This window comes from Beta vulgaris, chromosome 1 (assembly GCF_026745355.1).
Source record: "Beta vulgaris subsp. vulgaris cultivar EL10 chromosome 1, EL10.2, whole genome shotgun sequence".
NCBI lineage: Eukaryota > Viridiplantae > Streptophyta > Magnoliopsida > Caryophyllales > Amaranthaceae > Beta > Beta vulgaris.
Window position 1 is genome coordinate 63,992,809 of NC_079202.1, and position 19,659 is coordinate 64,012,467.

At 41.0% G+C, this 19,659-nt stretch overlaps 1 non-coding gene across 1 annotated transcript; it reads right to left on the bottom strand.

The window, feature by feature from the left end:
- Positions 1-7,534: 7,534 nt before the first annotated feature.
- On the bottom strand, positions 7,535-7,641 carry LOC125494487 (small nucleolar RNA R71). Its single transcript, XR_007270735.2, has one exon. It is a non-coding gene; the product is annotated as a small nucleolar RNA R71 (small nucleolar RNA).
- Between the last annotated feature and the right edge of the window lie 12,018 nt (positions 7,642-19,659).

Sequence of the window (19,659 nt, forward strand, 5' to 3'; positions counted from 1 at the left end):
AATTTGTTTTTGACCATCCTGATTCCGACGTAATATACAGGAACAGTCGAACAAGCTAAGGGTATGATAAATCCCCTCGAGGCCTCCCAACACAGACAAAATCTAGCAGTAGTATACTAGTATGTGAATTTTGGACCTGCTAGGATTTTAGGGCCTGTTCTCTTCGGCATAAAATAGCTGAACTGAATTGAACTGAATTGAATTGAACTGAACTGATCTGAACTGAACTGAACTGAATTGAACTGAATAGTGATATGTGAGAGTAAAAGTATTGTCAAGAGCTGAACTGAACTGAACTGAACTGGTTTGAACTGAACTGAACTGATCTGAACTGAACTGAATTGAACTGAACTGAACTGAAAATAAGGTGGGGAGAACAGGCCCTTAATATAATCGGTCATTGGCATGGCCAAAGGATGTATATATATATATGAGCATCGGTGCATCACTACATCATCATAACACAACTACACAAGTATTTAGGAGAGGATAGAGATGAGAAGAGATTGAAGGAAAAAAAAAAAAAAGAAGACCTTATGTGTTAGAAGAAAAAAGTCTTAACCATGCATTAGGCTAAGTTATATTTATTGTTATTATCATAAAGTATTATATTAATAAATGAAACTTTTCTTACCCGGAACATAATTCGGGCCTAATAACTAGTTTATAAGGAAATTATGTAAAGAAAAGAAATAAAGATAGATATAAGGAAGGACTCATGTAATAGAAGAGAAATAGAGAGAAGATATGGAGTACCTTATAAAAATATTATAATTAATATGAAACGACTTTCAAATAACAAAAAGGGTAAAATTAGTATCAAACTCAATAATTAGCACCCTTCATATCATAAGCTTCAATTAAATTTAATAACCTTTCTATTAAAGATAATTAGTGAACTCAAGTAAGCTAATAGAAGTACAAGCTTGGCTTGTTGATGGCGTAATTGGTAACTAGGTCCACCTTATCAATAGTAAACTAGTTTTGGGTCCGGAGTTGGTATTGTGTTTTCGAACTTGATATGTATTTTTTTTCCATTTTCAAAAAAATATATTAAGAAAAACTCAACATTTAAATGATACAAATATAATAATATGGACACTTAAAGCATGATAAAAAGTTGGTTGAGATGGTAATTGTGTCATGTTATAATAGCAACAGGTCACATATTCAAATATTATTACAAGCTATTTTACTTTTGTTAATCGACATAGCTTAAACTATTCACTGTATTCGAATAGTGGTATGTTCTCTTCTTAATATTGAACTTGAATAGTTGCCTAATTGAGGTTGAGGTGGTGGAGTAGTGGTATCGCTTTTCATCTGTTATCCCTGAGGTATAAGGATCAAACCTCATAGAACTCATTTGAGTAATTTCTCATACCCCCCAAGTGAAATCCCTTCATCTTACAAAAAAATGCCTAATTTTAAATTAAAATTAGATGGTCTCTTAGGACCGACTCTTTCTGCACATAGGTCACAATTTTTTTGTTTCTATCTCTTTGCTTTCTTTGATTCCACTGTCTCTATCAACATCTTACTTATTTTAGAATAGATGATGTATGGTAGTATTAAATGGTAAAGCACTAAAGCTCCTATAATACAAAAGTTTACATATTATAGATTCGTGCCTGAGATGAGGTTACAATGTACTTCCTCTAATCTTTTTATATTACAATAACTACTATTTTGGGTAGTTTCACATCTATTCCAATAATTTCAGTTTTGGTATAAAAAGCAACTTTAAATGACAATATTGCCCTTAATTTATCTTATTAAAACCATCATTAATTACTCACTTTGTCTTATAGATTGTTTTTATTTTCTAAGGATCGGATGATTTCTCTCCTACTCTAGTTAATTAAAGAGTTACTTTTATTCTAAACTACTCATTTGTTCCAAATCCTTAAAAATTGTCTCCAAACAAATTGTTGTAACAGAAAAAGAAAGGAGGTAGTGTTAGTTCAGCTAAATTTTAATCGGACTCGGTCACCTTTAGTCTTTACTTCTTATAACCTTTAATTTTGGCTGTTTTTTTGTAGGGGTGTGTAATGTCGGATATCAGATCAGATTCGATCCGAAATTTTCGGATCCGGGAAATTGCGATTCGAATCCGATCCGAAATTTTCGGATCGGATCACCGGATTTTCGGATTGGATACCGAGTCTTCGGATCGGGTTCGTTGAATTTTTTGAAAAATTCTGATCCGTATCCGACCCAAAAATCCAATTTTTTTTCCGGATACCCGATCCGAAATCTTAAAATCGGATCGGATATCCGAAATTTCGGATCGGATCAGATATTTTTGCTCACCCCTAGTTTTTTGGGACTTATTTGGAATTCTCCTCATAGTTTATTCTGAAACATTCCTAGGAGTGCCGACATGACTTGTAACGTTGTTCCGGTGATTGACACTATCTGTGTTGCCTCAAAAAGCCTTTGAACACCTCATTTGTTCATTTCTCGTGAAACCCAAAATTGTCTCGAAATGAATATAAAGGCGTCCACATATTCGTTCCAAGCCACATGACTTTTTTCCAATGACCTACCATGTCCAAAGGAGGCATCCCATGGCGTTCGGAGCTCGGGCCCCCGGAAAGTCCGAAAGCGTGTATTATAACCTTCAATTTTGGCTGTTTTTGAGACATTTTTGGACTTTTCCGGGCCTGCTCATATTTTCTCCCGAAATGTTCTTAGGAAAGCCGACGTGACTTGTAATGTTGGGCGGGTGCTTGGCACCATTTATGTTGCCTCGAAAAGCCTTTAATTAAACACCCCATTTTATCATTTCTCGTGAAATCTCAAAATTGTCTCGAAATAAATATAAAAGCATCCACATATTCGTTCCAAGCCACATAACTCTTTTTCAATGACCCACCATGTCTATAGGAGACATCCCGTGGCGTTCGGAACTCGGACCCTGGGAAAGTTTGAAAGCGTGTATTATAACCTTTAATTTTGACTGTTTTTGAGACATTTTAGGACTTTTCTGGGTCTGGTCATATTTTCTACCGAAATATTACTAGGAAAGCCAACGTGACTTGTAACGTTGCGCGGGTGCTTGACACCATTTGTGTTGCCTCGAAAAGCCTTTAAAAATCCTGTTTAATCATTTCTCGTGAAACCACAAAATTGTCACGAAATGAATATAAAAGCATCCACATATTCGTTCCAAGCCACATTACTCTTTTCCAATGACCTCTCATGCGACTAGGAGGCATCCCGTGGCGTTCGATGGTCGGTCCCCGGGAAAGTCTGAAAGCGTGTATTATAACCTACAATTTTGGTTGTCTTTGAGACATTTTTGGACTTTTCTGGGCCTGCTCATATTTTCTCCGGAAATGTTCTTAGGAAAGCTGACGTGACTTGTAACGTTGTGCGGGTGCTTGACACCATTTGTGTTGACTCGAAAAGCCTTTAAGCACCCCATTTTATCATTTCTCGTGAAACCTCAAAATTGTCTCGAAATGAATATAAAAGCATCCACATATTCGTTCCAAGCCACATGACTCTTTTCCAATGACCTACCATGTCTATAGGAGGCATCCCGTGGCGTTGAGAGCTCGGTCCCCGGAAAAGTCCGAAAGCCTGTATTATAACCTTTGATTTTGGCTGTTTTTGAGACATTTTTGGACTTTTCTGGGCATGTTCATTTTTCTCCCGAAACGTTCCTAGGAAAGCCGATGTGACTTGTAAGGTTGCGTAGGTGCTTGACACTATTTGTGTTACCTTGAAAAGCTTCTAAACACCCCATTTGTTCATTTCTCGTGAAATCTAAAACTGTCTCGAAATAAATGAAAGACATCCACATATTCGTTACAAGCCACATGACTCTTTTCCAATGACCTACCATGTCCCTAGGATTCATCCCGTGGCGTTCGAAGCTCGGGCCCCGAGAAAGTCCGAAGACGTGTATTATAACCTTCAATTTTGATTGTTTTTGAGACATTTTTGGAATTCTCAGGGCCTGGCCATATATATTTTTCTCCCGAAACGTTACTAGAAAAGTCGACGTGACTTGTAATGTTGTGCAGTTGTTTGGCACCATTTATGTTGCCTCTAAAAGCTTCTAAACACCACATTTGTTCATTTCTCGTGGAACCTAAAACTGGCTCAAAATATACGTAAAGGCATCCAGATATTCGTTCCAGGCCACATGAATCATTCCCAATGACCTCCCATGTCCTTAGGAGACATCCCGTGGCATTCGGAGCTCGGACCACGAAAAAGTCCGAAAGCGTGTATTATGACCTTCAATTTTTGTTGTTTTTGGGAGATTTTTGGAATTCTCCGGGTCTGGCCATATTTTCTCCCGAAACGTTCATAGGAAAGTCGAAGTTACTTGTAACGTTGCGCGGGTGCTTGAAATCATTAGTATTGCCTCGAAAAGCCTTTAAACATCCCATTTGTTCATTTCTTGTGAAACCTAAAACTGTCTCGAAATGAACGTAAAGACATCCACATATTCGTTCCAAGCCACATGACTCGTTTCCAATGACCTCCCATGTCCCTAGGAGGCGTCTCGTATCGTTCGTAGCTTAGGCCATTGGAAAGTCCGAAAGCGTGTATACCTTCAATTTTGGTTGTTTTTGGAACATTTTTGGAATTCTCTAAGTCTGGCCATATTTTATCCCGAAACATTCATAGAAAAGCCCAAGTGACTTATAACATTGCGCGGGTGCTTGGCACATTTGTGTTGCCTCGAAAAAGGTTTTGAACATCCCATTTGTTCATTTATTTTGAAACCAAATTTAGGATTAAATAACTATTGTTGCATAGAAAATTGTTGCAGTTTTGTTTATATCGACTAAAGATGTATGTTATAGGGTATAGACTATAGAGTTAGCTAAGAGATTTTTAGTTGCGAAAATATCATTTTGTGATTGAAGATCATTGTGGCAGGAAACTCGCTGGTCATTCAAAAAAAATTTGTTCTCTCAAGTTTCGGAAATGGAAAACATGATCTTCATGAGAGTTTCCATGCTAAATAGCTTTTTAAATTTTTTTTTTAATGTTTATTGATTTACACATCCTTACTTCCAATTCTGTTGTTCTTGTAAGTGAGGTTTTCTTTTTTCATAATGAAAAACGATGGCCTTCAGGTTTATTTTTACCAGGAGGGTTGTTTCTTTGGTGACTTCTTTTTTTATTATGTCTTTTTCTAGATGGTAATTTAAATTTTTATTGTGGACATGATAAGTGCGTTTCTAACGCACTTTATTACCTTCTTTTGGCTTGTTTTAGCTCCCTTTTCCTCCTTTTCTTCCTTCTTTCTCCTCACTTTTCCCTTCTATTTCATTCACGTGATCATACTTGGTCATAGTGACATTTTGCTAGATTTTCGATCTATTTCGATCGAATTTCTAGCACATATGCTTTCACCATGTTTGTTCGTGTTTCTATTGCAGGTATTGCCCTTTCGGGGTCGAGAAATGCGAGACATGGCATAAGGGATCGAGCTAGAGGCTGAAAGGTAGCCTGAGGTGCGCTTGGTATGCCCCGCACACGATGGTGCGCCCGCACAAGCCACTGGTGCGCCCGCACCATCGACCAATTCTGGAGCACAAAACAGACTACATTGGTGCGCCCACACCTTAAATTGGGTGCGCCCGCACCTTCATCTGGTGCGCCCGCACCTTCAACTGGTGCACCAGCACCATTTGACGAAGAGAATTCCACCCTGAGGCAGAAGACTCAGGTGCGCCCGCACCTGAAGTCTGGTGCGCCCGCACCTGAGCAAGGTGCGCCCGCACCTCACGATCCGGAAAGAAAACATTCGATCATTAAACCCTCTTTTTGAGAGGAGTAAAAGACTTACGCTTTATTCTAGTTTTCACACAACTTTTTAGGGTTTTGTATTAGAGAGAAAACACTTGAGTTTTCATTGGTAATTGAGATTAGAGATCATAGTTTGTGATTCGATTTACATTCAAGGTACTTTTTATTCAATTCAATTCAAATTTTAGTTTTTATTTCATTCTCTTGGTGTTTGTTTATGTTCTCATATTATTTAAGATCTTCATCCTCTTAGTTTAATAATTGCGATTTCTATTAGTTTAACAATTTCTTAATCATGTTTAACTTTAGATTAGTCATAGATTCATTGTTTAATTGCTTTAATTCCATGATTAGTGAAGTAGTTTCATATCAGGGTTAGGGTGAAAGTATGAATTAGGGTTTTAAATATGATGTTGATGTGATTGTGATTATTTAGAGAAATTATGCATTGATCTTGGTGTTTTGAGACCTTAGGATAGATATTGATCACATTATACTTTGGTATTTTGATTTCAAACGTTCTTAAACGGATTTTGAACTCTTTTATCATCCCCAAGAATCAACTTAATTTCTATACCAAGATATTGGATGGAAATTAAGGGGATCCTTCATTAGGGGTTTTCCAAACTTATCGAATCCTTAATCAATTAACTAAAGACCATTCGAGAGAGGATTTAGTTGATTGATTGAATGATTACTCTTGAGGACCATTCGAGAGAGGACTCAAGTAATTTAGAGGGAAACTAAACCTTGCATAATCGTCTGTTGCTTCGCAATCGCATTAACAATCATCATCCGTTCTTATTCATACTAGTAACCTTAACTCTAGTGTCTTTTATTTGATATTTAAATCTTGAATTTGCTTGTTCTAGTTGATAGTTAGTCTTAATTGTTACCAAACATCTTTCAAACCCCAAATACCTTTCAATTAGGTAGTCTGACTTGATAGACTTTAATCAATCCCATTTTCCCTGTGGATCGACCCTTGACTTGCCCTTACTATTCTCTTAGTAATTGCTTGTTAGGACTTATAAATATTGTTTGGAAAGCGGTTCTTAGTGCCTTAACGACACACTAAAAACCTCTTATCAAAATGGCGCCGTTGCCGGGGAACTGTGCTATTGATTGAAGTATATTTTAGTTTAGTTTGCTTAGTTGATTTTCTTTTATTTTCTTTTTAACTGTGGTTGTTATTTGCTAATCCTCTGCTTAGCTTTGTTGTGTTACATGAGAAGAAGAACTCACGGTTCACCCACATTGCCTCTAGATCTTGAAATCGACCGTACGTTGCGAAAGCTTCGGAAGAATTTGGAAATCTGACTTTGGGTTCCGAGCCTTCTTCACCAATCTCAAGTACATCAAGTGAAGTTGAATCAGAAATGGGTGAAGAAAATCCACAACTGTTTAGGGATTTCGGAAATCCGGGTTCCTATGTTCTTCAAGGTGGAATTCGACTCCCTACCACCACTACAAATTTCAGCATTCACCCTCAGTATACTCGGATGGTGAAAGCAGAGCAGTTTTGTGGGGGTCAGATGAAGATCCTCTAGACCATCTCGACAGGTTTCTCGAGATCTGTGCCATGATAACCACTAATGATGTCTCTCCTGACTACATCAAGATGCACCTGTTCCGGTCCTCTCTTACCGGAAAAGCAAAGTCATGGCTCAAGAGCTTGCCTGCTAATTCCCTCACTACATGGGAAGAAGTCACGATGGCATTCTTGAAGAAATACTTCCCGGAGTGGAAGACTGCGGACATAAGGAGGAAGATCTCCTCATTTGAGCAAGAGAACGATGAGACACTTGCCGAAGCTTGGGAGCGGTTCAAGGAGATGATCCGTTCATGCCCACACCATGAGTTCAACAAGAATCTACTCATGCGATTCTTCTATGATGGTCTTGATCCGATTTCACGGGCCAATCTTGATGCTGGAGCGGGAGGTCAACTATCTAAGATCCCGCAAGAACAACTTGAGTCCACAATTGAGGAGGTGATCAAGAACTACTCATGGGGTGGAAGACGAAGAGGTGCTCAACCTAAGAAGAGCGGAAAGTTTGAAATTGACCCCATGGATCAAATTCAAGCTAAGATGGACCAACTCGATAAGAAGCTCTCCAAGATCAATCTTGCATCGTCTACTCCTTCACAGGTAAACTCTTTTTCTTGTGATATTTGTGGTGGTACTAACCATGATACTTCTTATTGTGGAGGTACCCATTCGGAGCATGTGGCGGCAATCAATTCAAGAGGAGATGGATATCAGGGAATCAAGGGTATAGGAACAATCAACAAGGAGGTTGGAGACAACCTCAACAAAACTACACCCAAGGATTCAACCAACCTCAACAAGGATGGAATCAACCTCAACAAGGGTACAACCAAGCTCACAACCAAGGGTTTGCGCAAGGGTATAACCAAAACCAAAACTATAACCAAGGTGGTTCCTCCTACAAGGGTCCAAACATACTACCAAGCTCCACATCAAAGGACCAACAACCCAAAACCTCCCTCCAACCTTCCTTTCCCAAACAAAATCCCGAACCTACACCATCTTCCGATCCCTCTCTCCAAATTCTCCAACAACTCCAATCCATGAACCAAATTCTCCAAAACCATGAGCAAAGGTTTCAAGAGCTACAAGCCCACAACAAAATGCTTGAAACCCAAATTGCCCAAGTAGCTGAGAAGAATCCCTCCACCCCACAAATCAACTTCCAGGCCAACCCATTCCTAACCCCAACCTCCATCAAGCCAAAGCCATTCATTTGAGGTCGGGAACAAGTTATGCGGGTCCTAAGATGCCGAATGGGGAGTTAGAGCAGGATGGAGAAGCTGAGGTTGTTGAGAAGGAGGTGGAGCTGAGGAAACTGAGAAAGAGGACGTTGAGGAGAAGGATGAGTCACATGTTCAAGTTGGTGACAAAACACATTGCCATCACCTCCACCAACCAAATCCTATGTGCCTCCGGTTCCCTATCCTCACAGGTTGGTAGAGAGAAAGTTGAGTGACAAGTTCACTAAATTTCTGAATGTGATGAAGAGCCTGCAAATCAACATTCCATTCCTTGAGGCTATGTCTCAAATGCCAGCTTATGCTAAATTCTTGAAAGAGATCCTCTCCAATAAGCGAAAACTTGAAGATGAGCTTATCTCCCTACCTTACCAAGTGAGTGCTCTTGTGCAACGAACTATGCCCAAGAAGCAAAGAGATCCCGGGAGTTTCACCTTGCCAGTGAAGATAGGTGACTTAGAACCTAAGGGTGCACTGGCCGATCTGGGAGCAGTGTCAATTTGATGCCCTTTCTATTGCAAAGCACCTGAAATTTCCTCTTCATCCTACGCGCAAAACGATTCAATTGGCAGACCGCACTGTGAGAGTCCCTTTTGGTGAGTTGGAGGATATACCGATTCAAGTTGGGCATGTGTTTGTACCATGCGACTTTGTGGTGATGGATATGGAGGAAGATCCTGAGACTCCTCTTATTCTGGGAAGAGAAGCTCTGAAGACTTTGGGTGCCGTGATAAACTGCAAAAACGACACAATCACGGTTGAGGTAGCTAATGAGCGGGTGGTGTTTCGAGTTCTCTAAGACACTGAAGAGGCCTATGATGGAGAAAATTTGCCGGGTAAGCCTAGTGGAAGATGAGGTGGAGGACACCATGAGTGTGGATGATTCTGGGAGCGATTTGTATGCTGCACTTACCGACACCCTTAACTTGGACATGGAAGAGGACACGCAAGATGAGGCGTTTGAGGTTCTAGCTGCATCATCCACTGAAAAAGGAGTGTTCTAAGCCTCCTCCCAAGGTAGAGTTCAAACCCCTTCCCTCCTCTCTTAGATATGTTTTTCTTGATGATGCATGTACTTATCCTGTTATTGTCAATTCGAGTCTTGATGACATTTCTATATCAAAACTGATTGGAATTTTGCAAAAATATAAAGATGTCATTGGGTATTCGATTGATGACCTTAAGGGGATAAGCCCTTCTCTTGCTATGCATCGTATCCATCTCATCGATAGTAATGCCTCCTCCATCGAGCATCAGAGAAGGCTCAATCCCAACCTCAAAGAGGTTGTAAAAAGGAGATCTTGAAACTACGTGACGCGGGAATCATTTATGCTATCTCAGATAGCAAGTGGGTGAGCCCGATTCACGTGGTTCCAAAAAAAGGAGGCATGACTATAGTTGAGAATGAGAAAGGAGAAACAATCTCAACTAGGACTGTCACTGGGTGGAGAGTCTGTATTGATTACAGGAAACTGAACAAATCCACCCGGAAAGATCATTTCCCCCTTCCCTTCATTGACCAAATGTTGGAGAGGCTTGCTCGTCATTCACACTTCTGTTTTCTTGATGGTTATTCCGGATTCTTTCAAATCCCCATTCATCCGGATGACCAAGAGAAAACCACCTTTACTTGTCCGTATGGGACATTTGCATATCGAAGGATGCCCTTTGGTTTGTGTAATGCCCCATCCACTTTTCAGAGGTGTATGACAGCAATCTTCTCTGACATGCTAGAAGATTCCATTGAAGTCTTCATGGACGACTTTAGTGTGTGTGGTTCGTCTTTTGACACATGTCTGGTTAATCTTGAAGTTGTGTTAAAAAGGTGTCAAGAGACGAACCTTGTACTGAATTGGGAAAAGTGTCACTTTATGGTCGAGGAAGGCATTGTACTTGGGCATAAAGTGTCGAAAAAGGGTATTGAAGTAGATCCGGCAAAGGTTTCGGTTATTGAGAAGCTTCCGCCACCGAACTCGGTGACGGGAGTTCGGCTTTCCTTGGACATGCTGGTTTTTACCGACGTTTCATCAAGGATTTCTCTCAAATAGCCAAACCATTGACGAATCTACTTCAGAAAGATGTTGATTTTGCGTTTGATGAGTCTTGTACTAAGGCTTTTGAAACTCTTAAGAAAGCCCTTACTTCTGCCCCCATTGTGCAAGCTCCGGATTGGAGCTTGCCTTTTGAACTAATGTGCGATGCTAGTGACTTTTCAGTGGGAGTTGTTCTTGGGCAACGCAAGGAAGGGAGGCTACATGTGATAGCCTATGCAAGTAGGACTCTGGATGATGCTCAACGGAACTATGCAACTACGGAAAAGGAAATGTTGGCCGTGGTATTTGCTTTTGACAAGTTCCGTTCCTACTTGACATGTAATAAGGCGGTGGTGTATACGGATCATTCTGCGGTCCGGTATTTGATGAGTAAGAAGGATGCTAAGCCTAGGCTCATTAGGTGGGTGTTGCTTCTTCAGGAGTTTGATTTTGAGATGAAAGAGAAGAAGGGGACGGAGAATGTGGTAGCTGACCATCTTTCACGCCTCCCTCCTGACAATCTGGAGGAGATTCCTATCGAGGACGATTTGAGAGAAGAAGCCTTGTTCGCCATTTGAACAATGAGGTTCCATGGTTCGCTGATTATGCAAATTATCTGGCTTGTGGGATTGAACCTCATGGTTTTACTTCCCAACAAAGGAAGCGGTTCTTTAAAGAAGTTTCGAGGTTCTACTGGGATGACCCGCTCCTTTTTAAGAAGTGTGCTGATGGCTGTTTAGGAGGTGTGTTCCTAATCATGAGATGGCCTCGGTTTTGCATCATTGCCATACTTTGGCATGTGGAGGACATGGTGGAGCAAGCAAAACTGTTGCTAAGGTGCTCCAATGTGGTATGTTCTGGCCAACATTGCATAAGGATGCCCGAACATTTGTGGTGGCTTGTGATAGATGTCAACGGAGTGGTGGCATCACAAAGCGACACGAGATGCCTCAACAGAACATTCTTGAGGTTGAGCCGTTTGATGTCTGGGGGTCGATTTTATGGGCCCATTCGTTCCTTCCTGTGGGAATGTATATATTCTTGTTGCGGTCGACTACGTGACCAAATGGGTGGAAGCCATTGCCTCTCCCACCAATGACCATAAGGTAGTCACCAAGCTTCTGAAGAAGATCATCTTCCCTCGATTTGGGGTGCCCCGTGTATTGATCAGTGATGGTGGTTCACACTTCGCCAAAAAGCAATTAGAAGCATTATTGAAGAAATACGGGGTGAATCACAAAGTAGGTCTTCCTTACACCCCCAAACACAAGGCCAAGTTGAGGTTTCGAATCGAGAGGTTAAAAATGTTCTTGAGCGTGTGGTCAATAGGACACGAAAGGATTGGTCTTTGAAACTTGATGACGCTCTTTGGGCTCTTCGCACGGCTTTAAGACGCCCATAGGCACCACTCCCTATCGCCTTGTGTATGGCAAGGCATGTCATTTGCCGGTTGAGCTTGAGCACAAGGCTTGGTGGGCAGTTAAGGAGCTCAACATGGATCTACACTTGGCGGGAGAAGCTCGAAAAGAAAGGCTAGTAGAACTGGAGGAATTTCGTTTTGACGCTTATGAGAGTTCTAGACTATACAAAGAGCAAACGAAGAAATGGCACGACAACCGGATTCAACAACGAGATTTCCGGGTTGGGGACAAAGTCTTGTTGTTCAACTCAAGACTAAAGCTTTTCCCCGGAAAGTTAAAGTCAAAGTGGTCGGGTCCCTTCTCCGTGTTGAAGACTACTCCTTATGGGGCTTATGAGGTTATGGGTGAGAACGGTCCATTCTGGGTGAACGGTCAACGATTAAAGCTCTACCATGATTCGCATGCTGTTGGCTCCATTGGTTGCTTGATTCTTCGCTCACCTGAGCGACTCTCATGATGGATGTATCCTTTTTAGTCAAGCTAATGACTTAAAACAAGCGCTACACGGGAGGCAACCCGTTTCTCTTCTTTCCTCTCTTTCATTTCTTTTATTTTTCCTTTTTAGTTACGGTTTTGATTTATCAGTCAGCCATGAGAGGTACATTGGAACATCTGAATTTTTATGAGAAGTTGAGTGAATTGAGTGTTTTGGAGAAGAAATATGTACAAATCAGACGGGTTAGGTGCTCCCGCACCTGTTCAATGTGCGCCCGCACATGAGAAAAATTTTCGGAAAAAAACTTTGGTGCGCCCGCACCTCAAGGTGCGCCCGCACCAAATTTTGCACACGATTTTCAGAAAAAACAGAAGACTTTGGTGCGCCCGCACCTAGCCATGTGCGCCCGCACCTTTTAAAAAATTTCGAAAAAAAAACAGGTGCGCCCGCACCACACACAGGTGCGCCCGCACCACTTCTGTCGACTGAGTTTGACAAAAACAGTAGACTTTGGTGCGCCCGCACCTCGACGTGGTGCGCCCGCACCAAAGCCTACGAAATATTTTTTGGAAAAAACAGAAGGGAGAGGTGCGCCCGCAGCAATCGTATTTTTTGAAAAAAATTTCGGTTGGTGCGCCCGCACCAGGGAGAGGTGCGCCCGCACCAAACCGGCTGGGCAATATTTTCGGGCCTCTCTCTCCTCTTTTCCTCACATTTTCAAACTCTCTCTCACACTCACTCTCTTTCTCTCTCTTCCTCCTCTCTAGATCCGGCGACTTTACACCCTTTTCCGGCGACTTTCAAGGGCAAATCTCACCAAAATCTTCACACCATCTTCTCTACAACATTCAAAGCACAAAAATTGGGGGTTTTGCAAGGATTCGATTTCTAGGGTTTCAAAATTGGGGATTTTCATCTCCATGTTGGTAACTCCCTTCTAATCTTTGCTTTTTCATCAATAATCTACTAAATTGGACTTCTAGTATGTTTTTCTTTTGATTGCATGCTTGTTTTTCCTAATTTCTTTTGATTGTTCATGAACTTTGTCATTTTTGTGTTTGGTGATGTGGTGAACATATGCAATTTTTGTGGTTTGTGATAAATTCATAATATTCTTACTTTGTGAGAACTACATTGCTGAAATTGTGAGGTGTTGTTGCTTTATGTGCATAATTGTGGTTGGTTTGGCGAAATTGGCTTGAAAGTCTCTTTGAGTGGTGAAACTCTTGATTGCTAGCAACTTTGTTGCTACTAATTGTGGATGGCTAGCTGGTAGATCTTAGGCTTAGTTTTTTTTTTCTTTTTTTTGTGTTTTCCCTTTTGTGTGGTTTGTTTTTTTTTTTGTGTGTTTTTTTTTTTTTTTTCTTTTGCGTGTTTCTTTGTGTAGAGAGTCCGCTTTGTGGTTGTGTCTTTGCAGCAGATCATCACTTCTCCTTCCCTTTTTGCCAAACATATTTTCTTTTTCACCATGGGAAGAAGTGGTGGTGAAGGCTCATCCAGGTCTAAGCGAGCAAAGACGGGGTCCTTCACAAGGACCTTCGTCTAGCTCGCATCCCCTCCCCTTTATGCTCTAAAGTTTCCAAACGCCGCTCATAAACAAATTTTCCAACAACTTTCTGAGCGCACGTTTCGTCCCACTAAGTTCTATGACCTCACTACCTGCAACTACCTTAACATCGAGTCGATGATAAGGGAGATGGCAGCTAATGTCGGGTTATCGGACTTCCTCGGTATTCGTGAACCTACTTACGATCAACTCACTCTCGAGTTTTTGAGTACGTTGAACGTAAGTAATGTGACAGGTGCTAACTATTCAATTTCGCATGTTTAATCAAGAAAGAGCACTGTCTTTTGACGAATTCTGTGAGGTGTTTGGGATGGACCCTCGAGCCCCTGCGATGCCCCTTTGGCGTCATCTGGCAGGGATAAATGAGCAAGAGTGGTGGCAAAGATCACCAACGGTACGACTTCGTTTCGAACGAACTCGTCCAAAGCGTCGGAGATCATCCACCTTGCTCTCCGATACTTCCATAGGATGTTGGTTTACACCATCTTTCCTAAACAGGAAGTCGGGCAGTTGCGGAAGGACGAGCTGCTGGTTCTCTGGTTGGCCACTGACGGGGCTCACCATAGAGCCCGCATTAACTTTGCTGCTCTCCTCCTCAACCGACTGCAGGAAATTCGGGGGGGTACAACGGTGACTGGGGAGATTCTTTGTGGTGGCATGGTCACCCGGCTAGCATCTTACCTTGACTTGACCGATGACTTGGCTCGCTTGGAAGCCAGCATGCCTACTGTTGGCCAGTCCAACAGATTGGATGGTGCCAGCTTCAGCAGATGAAATTTCTGCGCAATTATAAAAAGGAAAACTGCATCTGGCTTGTGGGGGGGCGACCTTACTGTCATATAGGGCCCGACTTCGTTTGGGACCTCCCAGCTAACGTCGAAAACCGTTGGCGGGTTCCCCCTGCCCATGACATCCCACGGGCTATCCCCGAGCCCATGCCTATGGAGATCGATCCCCGCGTTCCGAGAGGTCCGAGGCCCGACCACCGCATTCCTGAGAGTGAGGTGGCCGAAGCTTCTTCCTCTCAATCCTTCGACATGGGCTCTGTCATGGCAGCCTTAGCAGATGCAGGCCTCTCAGGAGGCCAATCACCATGCGGTTACGGCTACTCTTGCCGGTATCCGCACCGACCTGGACCATGTGTCTAGGGTGGCTTGGCGCACTCACCTCGCCAATGTCCACTCCGGACATGAGCCTCCCTTCCCTAACCATCCCACTACCCCCTTCTTTCGACCCTCGAGAAGGGCCATTTGAGGAGCCTTCATTCCGTCCTTACCCCCACTACCCATCCTACTATGATGGGTCCTCTGGTGGGTATTTCCCCCCCTCCCGATGGGGGGGATGGTGGGAACTATTAAGAGCTTTTCCTAACCCCCCTCCCTCTCCCTCCTTTTGCAACTCCGAGCGCGGAGTTTTGCTTAAGCTTGGGGACTTGCTTGTATGTCTATATCTTAGGGAGTTTCGGGGTCGTAGACGGTTAGAAGTTAGGGGTCTCATTGGTTTTCGGTTGTTATTGGTGATTGTTTCTGTTGTGGTATTGACATCCTCCACCCCTGCTGACTTCTCTTCACATGTACAGCTGTGCTTTGGTAGTTTCTTTTTGTCTTATCCTTTTGCCTTGCTTTTTTTTATAAAAAAAAAAAAAAAAAAAAAAATTCTGCATTTAGGATAGCTTGGTTGCATGCATGATTTGTGGCTAAAGAGTTCATGACTTGATTGGAAGACCTTCCTTATATTAGACTTGATGATTTTGGAAGCCCTGTTGTGACTTTAGGCGTCTTTTGAAACCAATAACTTTTGGTAGAGTCTCTTTGAAATTAGGCGAGTTGGATGAATGGATTGCCTTGCCCCTTGTGCGATGAATCCCGAAGGAGGGCCAAGAACCTCGTAAGACTCACTCACAACCCTCACCATTGATCGCCTAACTTGTGACTTGCATTTTAGCTCCCCAAGATTACATAAGACGAGCCTCTAGGAGAATGATTTAGGGCGTTTCTTTTGCTAGTAATAGGAGCTACAGAGCCAAAAGCTTGAATACCCGCATAATATTCGCTTCTCAACCCATCTGAGCCTTTCTATCCTATTTTTGCTTAACCCACATAATGAGTCATGGCCAAACTTTCCCCAAAGTGGAGTACATGTGTAGTTTTTGTTGAGTTAAGTGGTTTTGATATTAAGTCTTGGTTGAAGAGAGTTAATGTGCTTGTATGATGGTAAAAGTTGAAAAATTTTGTGAAAAGAAAGACAAAAGAATAAAAGAAAGAAAGTTCTTATTGTGTTTGGTTTATTATTGAAAATGAAAAGAAAGAAAGATCAAATTGATGAGAAAAAGGAAAAAGTTCACAAAGTGAAAAAGAAACAAGTGAAATTCAAGGATATGTGTGAGAGTTCTTTAATTGAGAATAGTGTTAGGACTAGCTTGGGGGAGTATTTACCCCTAGTTTGTACTCCACTTACCCTTTTTGCACCACATTCCTAGAATATGATCCACACCCCTAACCTAGCCCCGTTACAACCTTAACAAAGCCCCTTTTGACTTCTAGATTGGACTTGATCTATTTAGTAGTGGCGGGTGAGATTTTGTGCAAGTCATGATGAGGGTCATCAAAACATGGTAGAGGCGAGCAATTATGGTTGAGCATCCCTAGGGAGGAGTCAAACTTGGGTCTTGGAAGTGGAGAAGAGTGAGAAATCATTCTTGGAAAGCTTTCTTTCAAAAAGACTCGGTTGATCGGTGGATTGAGACCTTAGAGTCACTCTTGTCTTCCTAATCATCTTCCCTCTTGTGTTTGGTTGGTCTCCTAAATCTTGATATGAACTCATTTAGCTTGCATGTCATGTTTGTAACCTTGCATTTAGAGCATATAGGTTAGGTTGTTGCATGTTTCCCTTTTCTTTTTATTCCTTTTTTTTTTTCTTTTTCTCTCCTTCACTCTCATTCTTGGTTTACTTGAGGACAAGCAAAACGCTAAGCTTGGGGGAGTTTGATAAGTGCGTTTCTAACGCACTTTATCCTTCTTTTGGCTTGTTTTAGCTCCCTTTTCCTCCTTTTCTTCCTTCTTTCTCCTCACTTTTCCCTTCTATTTCATTCACGTGATCATACTTGGTCATAGTGACATTTTGCTAGATTTTCGATCTATTTCGATCGAATTTCTAGCACATATGCTTTCACCATGTTTGTTCGTGTTTCTATTGCAGGTATTGCCCTTTTCGGGGTCGAGAAATGCGAGACATGGCATAAGGGATCGAGCTAGAGGCTGAAAGGTAGCCTGAGGTGCGCTTGGTATGCCCGCACACGATGGTGCGCCCGCACAAGCCACTGGTGCGCCCGCACCATCGACCAATCCTGGAGCACAAAACAAACTACATTGGTGCGCCCGCACCTTAAATTGGGTGCGCCCGCACCTTCATCTAGTGCGCCCGCACCTTCAACTGGTGCGCCCGCACCATTTGACGAAGAGAATTCCACCCTAAGGCAGAAGACTCAGGTGCGCCCGCACCTGAAGTCTGGTGCGCCCGCACCTGAGCAAGGTGCGCCCGCACCTCCTTTTGGTGCGCCCGCACCTCACGATCCGGAAAGAAAACATTCGATCATTAAACCCTCTTTTTGAGAGGAGTAAAAGACTTACGCTTTATTCTAGTTTTCACACAACTTTTTAGGGTTTTGTATTAGAGAGAAAACACTTGAGTTTTCATTGGTAATTGAGATTAGAGATCATAGTTTGTGATTCGATTTACATTCAAGGTACTTTTTATTCAATTCAATTCAAAGTTTTAGTTTTTATTTCATTCTCTTGGTGTTTGTTTATGTTCTCATATTATTTAAGATCTTCATCCTCTTAGTTTAATAATTGCGATTTCTATTAGTTTAACAATTTCTTAATCATGTTTAATCTTAGATTAGTCATAGATTCATTGTTTAATTGCTTTAATTCCATGATTAGTGAGTAGTTTCATAATCTAGGGTTAGGGTGAAAGTATGAATTAGGGTTTAAATATGATGTTGATGTGATTGTGATTATTTAGAGAAAATTATGCATTGATCTTGGTGTTTTGAGACCTTAGGATAGATATTGATCACATCTATACTGTGGTATTTTGATTTCAAACGTTCTTAAACCGGATTTTGAACTCTTTTATCATCCCCAAGAATCAACTTAATTTCTATACCAAGATATTGGATGGAAATTAAGGGGATCCTTCATTAGGGGTTTTCCAAACTTTCGAATCGCTTAATCAATTAACTAAAGACCATTCGAGAGAGGATTTAGTTGATTGATTGAATGATTACTCTTGAGGACCATTCGAGAGAGGACTCAAGTAATTTAGAGGGAAACTAAACCTTGCATAATCGTCTCTGTTGCTTCGCAATCGCGTTAACAATCATCATCCGTTCTTATTCATACTAGTAACCTTAACTCTAGTGTCTTTTATTTGATATTTAAACTCTTGAGATTTGCTTGTTCTAGTTGATAGTTAGTCTTAATTGTTAACAAACATCTTTCAAACCCCAAAATACCTTTCAATTAGGTAGTCTGGACTTGATAGACTTTAATCAATCCCATTTTCCCTGTGGATCGACCCTTGACTTGCCCTTACTATTCTCTTAGTAATTGCTTGTTAGGACTTATAAATATTGTTTGGAAAACGGTTTTTAGTGCCTTAACGACACACTAAAAACTTCTTATCAGGACACTTAAAGCATTATTAAAAGTTGGTTGAGATGATAATTGTGTCATGTTGTAATAGCAAGAGGTCACGGGTTCAAATCTTGTTGCAAGCTCAACGTACTTTTGTTAATCGACATGACTTATGTACACATTAGACAATTCTAGTGGAGTAACAGAGGTGACACATGACATGTATACATTATCACACACGTTTTTTTAATATATTTGTATAGATTAGTTTTTAGGCTCGAGTTATGCCTCGAGTACTTATATATTTCATTTATTAATATTTTACTATAAAATGATAATACCAAATATCATTTGATTTAGTGGTTGAAACTTTAGCATATAAGCTTGAAATCATGGGGTCAAATCTTACACAATGTATGCATTATTTTTTTTTTAGTATGTGAATCAGAGTGAAACACTCTAAGGGCGAGCGCCACGTGACACGGTTCTTTGTTTGAAAATTAAATGTCTTTTAATATATTAGTATAGATAGATTTTCTCAATTGTATTAAAAGTTTTTGCTCTGTTTTCATGTCAATGACATAAACACCAACACGTCATCTCTCGATTTGCAATCAATAATCATATACTCCCTCCGTCCCATAATATAGTGCTCACTTCTCATTTTTCACAAGAAATAAGGAAAATGGAAGGAGTTTTAGGATTTCACAAAGATATATATTTAGGTAAATGTTTATTGGGTATTTTTGTCTTGGAACTAGTTTTTTTTTCTTCTTTTTCCTTTAAAATAAAATGAAAGAGCAATAAATATTCCTTGAAATGGTGTAAAACAATAAATAGGAACATATATTCTAAAAGAAAGCAGGGGTATTTTGGAAAGTTTTATATAGAAATGAAGGATAATTTAGTCCAAACAAATTGATAAAAAATAAATAGACACAACATTTTGGGACACCCAAAGAGGAATGCAAGCACTATATTATGGGACGAA